Below are 8,867 nucleotides of genomic sequence, written 5' to 3'. Positions count from 1 at the left end.
AGCACATAAGATTGGCAGGGACAGTTCAGGGATAAAGCAACAGACTATATGCAAGAAATGCTACCTCATACATACAGGCAAATTACAATTACTCCGTGCTCAACCAAAAAAATTGAAAACTTAACTGTCTCCATCAACACTAAAAACTCTTATGGCACTGACAATATCTCAAGTAAAAGTAAAATCCTGTTCTTTTAATATATGCAGTATATTCAGTCCCGTATACAACACATCATTATCAAAGGAGATATTTCCGTACAGACTGAAATATACTACTGTCAGACCCCTCTACAAGAAATGTAATAAAGATACTTTGTATCAACATGGATTTCAGAATGATCTTTCCACAGTATATGCCACGCCATTTCCCAATTCACAAATCAGTTTATACAAAATTTAAATGACAAAATACTACCAATTGGTATTTTCTGCCACATGTCAGAAGCATTGGTCATGCAGTAAACGGCATTCTCCCAGCAAAGCTAAAATATTATGGGAGTAGAGATTTTGCTGGTAACTAATTTTCATCCTATATGACTAAAAGCATGCATATTTGCATTAAGAAAAACAGGGAGCCTACACAATGAAACAGCATTTTCAGAATGGCGAACAATCACCACAGGTGTACCACAAGTATCAATGTTGGTTCTGCTACTACTCTTGTTATACATAGGATGACCCTCCTAAGAGTCATGAGGCACATTTTCTGTTTTAGTTTGGCAGGTATTTGCAATTTTGTTTTCGAAATGTGTAGCTGTTTTGACTCCAAACAAGTACTGCTCATCACGTCTTTCATGCAGTGCGCAGTGTGGACGGAAAGCATTGGTTTCTTCCTGTTGTGAATAAAATTATTTTTAAAGTAGAATTTTACATGTTCATTCAATAGAATGGTCTCAGATTAGTCTAATGCAATATTCATGTCATTGGTATGTATTAACAGGGCCATTTACACATGAAGAATAACCAGCACTTCAGCAGCAACTGAGCAGTGCTGCTGCCTGGTGGTAACACTCACTGCGGGCCAGCGTGGTGCTGTCGCTTCTGGAGTACTGGTTTTCCTACGTGTTTTAATGTCTCTGTTAAAACATATACTGCACTAGACAAATTTGAGACCACTTCATCGAATGGGCATGTAAAATTCTGCTTTAAAAATAATTTTTTATAAGTGGAAATGAAATGACTCTTTCTGTCAACACAGGGGATTGCATGAAAGATGTGATGAGTTTTTTTTTCTTTTTTTTTGTGTGTGTGTGAATTCAACTACCTATTGCGGAAAGAAAATTGCAAATATCTGCCAAAACACCAGCGAAAAGGTGCCTGACGCTCTTAGGAGGGACCTGCAGTTTAATAATCTTCCAAAAAATGACTCATCACAAAGGAATTGTCTGGATGGGACAGAAATCAGAAGATGTGATGTACATGTGTAGACAAACAATTGATTACAATTTCAGAAAAATTGGATGATTTATTCAAGAGAAAGAGCTTCACAAATTGAGCAAGTTACTTATGCGTCGTCCACCTCTGGACTTAATGCAAGCATTTATTCAGCTTGGCATTGACAGAGTTGTTGGATGTCCGCCTGTCCATAATGCTCCAAATGTTCTCAACTGGGGAGAGATCCAGGAACCTTGATGGCCAAGTTAGGGTTTGGCAAGCATAAAGACAAGTAGTAGAAACTTTCCCCATGTGCGGGCGGGCATTATCTTGCTGGAATATAAGCCCCGTTTGCCTTGCCATGAACAGCAACAAAATGGAGCACGGCATATTGTTGACATACTAGGGTGATGTAAGGTTGTCACAAGATGGCAACCAAAGGTGTCCCGCTGTAGAAAGAAATGGCATCCCAGTCCATCACTTGTGGTTGTCGGGCTGTACTACTGGTGACAGTCAGGCTGGTATCCCACCACTGATCGGGGCATCCCCACACACATCTTCACTGGTCATTGGGACTCAATTCGAAGCTGAACTCATCACTAAAGACAATTCTGCTCCAGTCCATAATATTCCAGGCCAAAGACTGTCTGGAGATGGCCTGGACAGCAGTAGGATACGAGCTTGACTGTTGCCCACCATATAGCCCAACAACTTGGAATGATGGTCTGGGGTGCCTTTCATTTCATAACAGGACCTCTTTGGGTGTCATCCACGTCACCTTTACAGCACAGCGGCATGTCGACGATATTCTATGACTCTTGTTGCCTTTCATGGCAAGCCAAGCAAGGTAATGCCTGCTCGCACACAGCAAGAGTTTCTACTGCCTGTCCTCATATTTGCCAAACCATACATTGGCCAGCAAGAAGGTTGCTGGATCTCTCTCCAACTGAGATCATTTAGAGTATTATGGGCAGAGCCATCCAAACATCTCAGGATTTTGACAATTTAATGTGCCAGTTGGAGATAATTTGGCACAATATCCCTCAGGAGGACATTTAACAATTCTGACAATCAGTGTGAAGCCTAATAACAGCTTGCATAAGGGCCAGAGGTGGACCAATGTGTTACTGGCATGCTCAATGTGTGAAGCTGTTTCTCTTGAGTAAATCACATAATTTTTCTGAATTAGAAATAATGAATGAGGGCAAATCAATAAATGAAACAGAATATTCTGAATTCTTAGGTACCTACAGGGTGTCCCAGCTATCTTGTCCACCCAAAATATCTCTGTAACAATAACAGCTATTGGAAAACTACTTTCACCGGTATCAATGTAGGGCTGGGTCCCATGAATGTACATATTTGGAAACATTCTAAACCGAAAGCATATATGTTTTTTAACACAAACTTATGTTTTTTTTAATGGACCTCCTATATTTTTTCTTCAGCAGTCCATAGCATGACAAAGCACATACACAATGGCGTTGATTGCATCGCAATATTCCCATTACATCCCGAGATATTAAGATGCGAAGTTGACGCTTGAAACACCCGACATGCGCTGCTAGCGCACGTCCTGAGGCTCAGGCGTGAATCCCATGCTGCCCGTAATCGCGTTGTGATTGACGTGCGTAATCACACTTCTATACTTATCAAGAGGCCCGAAACGAATAATACGGTCTGCTGCCATCCTGCATTAACGTCATACATTCCAGCAGGTATTTATCCCATAGGCTAGGGGGGATGCGGTTCTGTAACATATCTGTGTACCGCAACGTTAGTCACAAAGTTAACTTCGCTTATTGTTAATCCGTTACCAAAAAGGTAATGCCGTTCAACGTTAAAACTTTACTTTACTGTAGATCTAGCGCAAGTGACAGTTAATCATTCACTCGTAATAGTAAAATTCATGTTGATGGTTTTACTGAAACGAGCAAGTGGACTAAAAGTTTTACCGTTGTTTAGGTAAAAATGTTTTGATTTGGGAAGTTCAGGTAGGACATAGAAGATGAATGTAAACATGTTTAACCAATTAGTTTTATTATCACATAATTATCAATGTTATGTTTATCTAATGTGTTAAATGACAAATTGTTGCAAACAAATGTTTCTTAACATCACTGGGTAAAATGGCCCTTTGTAGAAACTTCCACTGTGATACCAGCACTACATACTAAACATAGCGTTCACATCTTATGCTCAAAGTGATGCCCATTGGCTTGCATACATAGGGTCACTCTGTGGATGAAGGATGCCCTACTTCATGCTACTGTTTCCTCTTTGATGGCTGTACAAGTATCAATAATGTGTTGCTTCATGCCCTCTGGTGTTGTTGGTTCATGTTGGTAAACAGCATCCTTCACTGCTCCCCAAAGAAAATAATCCAGCGGTGTAAGGTCCGGAGATCGGGCAGGCCACCTAACTGGGCCACCTCGTCCAATCCACCTACCAGGGAACTTACGGTTCAGAAGTCGTCGTGCTCGTAAGGCGCTATGTGCAGGGCATCCGTCATGCTGATACCACATGACCATTCTCGGGTTCAGAGGTACGGTGTCCAAGAGAACAGGAAGATTGTGTCATATAAATCTGGAGTATTGTCTGCCATTTTGGATGCCATTTATAAAGAAAGGTCCGATAATGGTATCTCCAATAATCCCACACCAAACATTAACTTTCCACGGACGTTGATGCTCTACCTGACGGAGCCATTTTGGATTGTCTGCGGACCAATAATGAAATTTATGACGTTTAAGAATACGCTGTGCACTTGATTTCGACACACCAACTTCACGTTCAATTTGACGTGTGCTGATTTGAGGATTCACAGCTATGGTAGCGAGCACAGCAACTTCAGCACGTTCATCTGTGCGTGTTCTAGGACTATGTCGAGGTCTTGGATTTAAGCTTCCCGTTTCACGTAGACGAGATGTGAGACGACCAAACATCCGGCGTGAAGGCGATGGCTGTCAGGGAATCGCCTTCTGTACAGTCGTTCTGCCTGAACAGCATTTCGTCCACCTACAACAGGGTACAGTACAGGTATGTAGAGTAGGGTAGAAAACAGACATATTAACTTAATAATCATAATGTTCGCTAACAGTACTATCAACAAACAAGCAATCTCATAACGTATTTCTCGTCAACGTACATTCTCCATAGATCAGCAGCATTTCTACCATATCTTCATGTGTGTACTTTATACTGTACAGTATAATTTCCACAACACAACGTTTATTCACAATGTGTACTACCTCCGTCCCATCACTAGATTACTCTGCTGCACAACTACACTGGCAAGCGGTGTACTGCACACCAAAGCAACAACAAATGGGATGCTCGGAGGGTGGTGGAGTACAGGAGTTTGCATGTGTCGCAAATCATAAACAAGGCGAAGTGGTAACTGTGGCAGTAGTGGGAACTACATTGGACACTTGACTAGGTAGATCCAGGTCCTGCGCGACAGGCACAATGGGTCATATAACGCATTAGATAAACTTTATTTTGGGTGTGCAGGATAAATAAGACAACCTGACGGGTGTACACCGATCGGTACTGGTTCATATTGTGTAAGTAGATACGTAAAACGTACAAGAGGGAAACGATTATGTGCTTATAAGAGTTGATGGCAGCAGACCGTATTATTCGTTTCGGACATCTTGATAAGTATGGAGGTGTGATTACACATGTCAATCACATCGCGATTACAGGCAGCATGGGGTTCACGCCTGAGCCTCAGGACGCGCGCTAGCAGCGCATGTCGGGTGTTTCAAGCATCAACTTCGCGTCTTAATATCTCGGGATGTAATGGGAATATTGCGATGCAATCAACGCTATTGTGTATGCGCTTTGTCATGCTATGGATTGCTGCAGAAAAAATATAGGAGGTCCATTTAAAAAAAACATAAGTTTGTGTTAAAAACACATATGCTTTCGTTTTAGAATGTTTCCAAATATGTACATTCATTGGCCCCAGCCCTACATTGATACCGGTGAAAGTCGTTTTCCAATAGCCGTTATTGTTCCAGAGATATTTTGGGTGGACAAGATAGCTGGGACACCCTGTATATTAATAAGAACCTGAACTGGAAGTCACATCTTACTGATCATCTTAAACATCTGAGCTCTGTAAATTTTACTTTATGGATAATATTAGATTTTGGAGATGAAAATGTCAAAGTTAACTTACTTTTCTTATTTCCATTCGTTAATTTCTTATGAAGTCATACTCTGAGGTAACTGATTGAGGAATAAAGTGCATTGCACAGAGCATGTAGCAAAGATAATATGTGATGTGAAATTTAGGAAATCTGGCAGGTAGCCCTATAAACAGTTTGCAAATTGGCAATAGCCCCACAGTATATTTAATCCCTTATAAAGTTTGTTGTCAACAATCAATCATAGCTTGAAAACATCAACATTCATAAATATAATACTAGAAGGAGACATAACTTACTCTAGCATGTTAACAGCATCCAAGATACAAATGGAAAATACAAAACATTCATTAATAAAGTTAGCACCTTATTTGAAAATTGTTTTCCCCTGAAGGTAACTCAAATTAAGCAGACGTCTAATAAGAAACCATGGATCACACAAGGGATAAAAATATCATGTCAGACAAAAAGGAAACACTATGTGATATGTAGGAACACCTTTGATACTGGCATTGTAGCTCATTACAAAAATTGCTGCAAAATATTGAAGAAGGTTATCCAGAAATCTAAACACCTGCATTATGAGAAAAAGATAAATACACCCAGCAATAAAATAAAAACAATATGGGTTATAGTTAAGTCAGAGACAGGTAGGACCAGAAATGAGAAGGAAAAAATAGCTCTAAAAATAAATGAAACCCTGGTAACAAACACATGTGTTGCAAACCATTTAAACAAGTATTTTGTCTCTGTTACTGATAGCATGGGGTTGTCAGGTTCAGTAAGTAATGCAATGGAACATCTGAGACCAGTGCACACAAGCAGCCTCAGTAAAATGGAACTGATTCTTACTTCACCCAAAGAAACAGGATCCATCATAAAGTCCTTGAAATCAAAGCATTCTAATGGTTATGATAACATATCAACAAAGTTAATAAAAGAGCGTTCATGTGAACTTAATCATATCTTAAGTTATTTGTGTAATCAATTACAGGAGCATTCCTGGACTGGCTTAAATATGCTGAAGTTATACCTCTCCACAAGAAAGGGGACAAAGAAATGCTGTCAAGTTACTGACCGATCTCACTTTGGCCAACTTTTTCAAAAATCTGAAAACATTATGTTCGAGCGTCTACTTAAACACCTTAGTGAAAATATACTGTCAAAGTCACAGTTTGGGTTTCTTAAAGGTTCTAATATTGAGAAGTGAAAATGTCCTTAATTCATTAGACAACAAATTAGAGGCAACTGGCGTATTCTGTGACCTGTAAAAAGCTTTTGACTGTGTAAATCACAGCATTCTTTTAGGTAAATTAAAATATTATGGTATCACTGGTAGTGCTGCAAAGTGGTTTCAGTCATATCTTACTAATAGAAAACAAAGGGTGTCATTACGTAACACTTCAGCAGTAGGCAACAAAACTGGGAAGAAATTACATGTGGTGTTCCCCAAGATTCCATACTAGCTACACTACTTTTTCTTGTGTATATTAATGACCTGTCATCTGTTACATTACCAGATGCCAAGTTTGTCTTATATGCATATGATACAAACATTGAAATAAATAGTAAATCAAGTATAAATTTAGAAAGGTGTAACTACTCGGTTCAGTTTACAGTGTTAAAGCAATAGAAAGAATAATTTAAAATTAAGAATAGGATTTTTAGAGAGGAAGATAGTGTAGAATCAGAGTTTGGTAATTGCAGATCAAAATTATAGTATATCAGCAAGTAGTTTAATGTCTAAGTACAGCAAAGCCACGGAAGCTCCGTCATGGAGAAGGCAGTAACGTTAAACTCTTGTGATGAAAAACCTATAAAAAGGCCTGATCGTCATTATTGCCGCCTTTTTCCTTGATTGTTTCGTTAAAGGGCGGGGTACCCGTGTCAGTCAGTGAGACAATAATTAGATTGGACTTTATCGTGTTAAGATTCACAATAATCTGTTAGAATATTACGGAGATTAAAAGTGATGTAGTGTACGATCTCTGACTGTTGGTAGCAATGGAGTATTAAGCGGATTTTAGGACTTTAGAGCTAGATTGGAACTCAAATTATCTGCTGATACGAGTGAATTCAGAGGTACCGGTATTCAGATATTAACGTGTGGACTTTTGAAAGTGTCGTGTGCCATTAGTTGCGAATCTGGACGTAGAGCACGTGCATATCGGCATTTGCACACTATTTAGTTTCATCCAGGCTAGGAACCTTTTAAATAGACCATGATCCAACGCCATCTTAGTCCTTGAATACAGAGTGAAAGTGAAACACAAGAGTGTTGTACTTGCTTGCTTGCAGCTCTCTAGTATGGACAACCTCCCCTGAGGTGGTCTACAATATCGGAGTCTGTTGTCAGTTGACATTTACTCCACAAGTATAAAGGTAAAATTTGCTGGGATTAAAATGGGTTTACTAAAACTTGTCTGAGCTCGACAGGATAAAATACAATTGGTGCTAGGAAACTAGCGGCGAGAGGAAGAGGAATGTTTGTTCTTCTTCTGCTTAACTCTCGGAATAGCAGCGATTACACGCTGCCAGTCATGATCGGTAAAAATAGGGAAGCGGTTTATAAGGTCCAAGTCCCTCTCAGGAATGATGGCGGTCAGATTTGCAATTGCCCAGCCGAAATCATAAGGCTTATGAGGTAGGGGTGGTTTAGGAACATTGGAGGCGGCAAAAGGGTACGGGGTGTTGAGATTTTGCGACCATCTTCAGCAGTTCTGGCGCAGTGATCTCTGTCTCTGCTGGCGGCGTGTGGACTACCTCTTCTGTGTCCTGTTCTTGGATGGGCGCAGCAGTTGTGACTTCATCTCCCAGCAGCGGCAGTCCCGCCTTGTCCTCGGATGGGCGGGCGGGCATTTCGATGCCCTTGGTCACGGCATCTCGTATTGTTGGTGGAGCTGGTTCGGAATCTTGTTTCGGCTGGCCTTCCTCCTTCGAGGAGGGGGCAGACATCTCATTTGCCACCTCCATGGGCACCCCCACAGCACCCTGCGTTACCGCAGGAGCCGGGAAAGCGTCCGTCTGCGTGGCGATGGTGGCAGTCGTAACTTCTCGCCCCTTACGAGACTTACAGGCCAGCAACTCGCAAAGCTGCGCGAGCTGGAGGCGTACCTCGTCCACCTCGGCCCGAAGTGCGGCCCTCTCACCTGCCATGGCAGATTTGAGAGCAGCAACTGCGTTGGCGACAGCATCGTCGAACTTGTGAATGCTGCTGGGATTGCAGCAGGACAGCCCTCCACTCACGCCAGCACCGGCAGAAGTGCCAGTGGCATGATGCGCGGGCAGAGAATTTACCGCTTCTTGATTCCTTGTCACCTCTTCTTGCGCAGTGGTTCG

This window comes from Schistocerca piceifrons, chromosome X, assembly GCF_021461385.2.
Source record: "Schistocerca piceifrons isolate TAMUIC-IGC-003096 chromosome X, iqSchPice1.1, whole genome shotgun sequence".
Classification (NCBI taxonomy): domain Eukaryota; kingdom Metazoa; phylum Arthropoda; class Insecta; order Orthoptera; family Acrididae; genus Schistocerca; species Schistocerca piceifrons.
The sequence above is the reverse complement of the archived record's forward strand: the minus strand, read 5'-3'. Positions refer to the sequence as shown.